Genomic DNA, 1,928 nt, shown 5'->3' with positions numbered 1-1,928 from the left:
ACATAGTCAGAATAAGATGTTAGGAAATAAGAACTGAGCCAAGTATGGTAGCAATGGGAATGGATGGGAGAGGTAGCTGTGAAAAGAGTGTCTGTGGGTCTTGGCAATTGATCAGATGAGAGGAAACACTAGAAAAGGAAGAATCCAAGTTCACTTTGAGGTTTCAAGCAGAAGTGACTGGTGGTCAATGATGCTGGTAGCAGAAACAGGGGAGTCAGAAGGATGAGCAGACTTGAGGAAGGCAACCATGAGTTTGATTTTGGACTTTTTGAGTTGGGATGCTTGTGGGATATCCAGTGAAGATGTAAAGCAGGCAACTGGAAATTCACAACTGGAGCATGATTTGAGAGTCCTTTGCATAAAAACAAAGGGAGGGGCTGGTTGATTAAACAGAGTTTGTTTCTAGAATTTCCTCTTTCTTCAGGGCACACAGGGAAATAAACTACGTTCTGCAAAACTAGATGAAAATATGTACAGCTCTGACATGTACCCGCTTCCTCCCTCAAAAACTCCTAAAAGCTCCAGTAAATGGCTGACTGACTGACTAGCTGGCTGGCTTCAAACAAGGAAATCTTCACTGTCTCAAAATTTGGACAGCTCCTTATTAAAGTTTCTTAGGAAGGCATTTTGATTTGCACAAATATCTGTCATGACTTTTTTTTGGAGTGTCATGACGTTTTAAGATGACTTCTTTTCATTAAGAGATCTATAATAAATTCTATTCCTCCTTAATTCAGGTTAGCCACATGTAGAAGACTTCCCTGTCACAAACGTCTTAAAAGGCCCATTCTTTTCAGGAGCAGAATGAGAATATATAAAAATCTAATAAATGTGACAGAGCAAAACGACTCTACAGAGGTTCCTCTTGTATCTGCTGTGACCAGAGCAAATATTAAATGAAAGTTGAAATAAAAAGAAAATGAATTGAAGGTGAACAGTAAGGAACCATCTTGACAGGCTGACTAAACAGCTGTGTGCACTGTTTTCATGAGAAGCATGGGGGATGGGAGAGGTTAAAATCTAGTGGCTTGTATGTTTCAGCTGAGGTTACATGGTGGAAACCCAAGTGGAAGCAGTGGCATGAAAGCTGTTTCTACTAGAAGAGTTTTGAGTCTTTACCGCCGACAGCTGACGGGGGTAGGTGGGAAGACCCAAGCCAAGCTCTTCAGAGCGCACGTGGGCAAAGCTGGGAGCTGGCTTTGGTGCCGTTTCACCCGTTTCACTTAGGGGTGAAGCTTTGTCAGAGCCTTTAAAGAGCGTATGATAAGGCTTTTTTGGTCCTTCCATCCATCCATCCTTTGTCTCAGGGCCAGGGCCTGCGCCGGGCATCCCAGCGTGCTTTACTGCATGCAACCCACAGGACTTCATGGCAGGAACGGATTTTCCGCAGAAGGAAGACGTGGCAAGAGGACGACTCTGGGCTCCCTCACAGCGCGTGGCCACTTTTCAAGGGAGGCCGGCGAGTTCTCGGGGCGACCGTGGGTGGTGCGGGGGCGGGGTGGGGAAACAATTACCCTGGAGGAAACCCCTCCCCTCCCCCAATCCCCAGGACTAGGAACGCAGCCGCGTTCCACATTCTCCTGGGCCCTCTGATCCCGAGGGCCCAGACCTCGGCCGGCCCGAGAGGCCCCAGCAGGTGACAACGAGCCCGGGTTGACTATCAGGCCGCCCCTCCTTGCGGTCGCCCGGAGCGGGCCCCGATCCGAGTGGCCAAGAGGCGGCTGCGGGCGTGGGGATTAGCGGGCTCACCTGCGCACCACTGCCTGGGGCAGTGCCCTGGGCCGGACCGCCCCTCCCCCGCGCCGGCGGGCAGGAGCGGGGGCGCAGGGAACACAGAGGCGGCGGCTCCCGGGCGCTGATTGGCCAGAGCTGCCGGGGGCGGGGCGGTGGGTGTGAAGGGGAAGGGCCCAGTCCGACCCCTTCTTCCC

This window comes from Pteropus medius, unplaced genomic scaffold (assembly GCF_902729225.1).
Source record: "Pteropus medius unplaced genomic scaffold, Ma_sr-lr_union100, whole genome shotgun sequence".
Classification (NCBI taxonomy): domain Eukaryota; kingdom Metazoa; phylum Chordata; class Mammalia; order Chiroptera; family Pteropodidae; genus Pteropus; species Pteropus medius.
Note: the sequence above shows the minus strand (reverse complement) of the source record.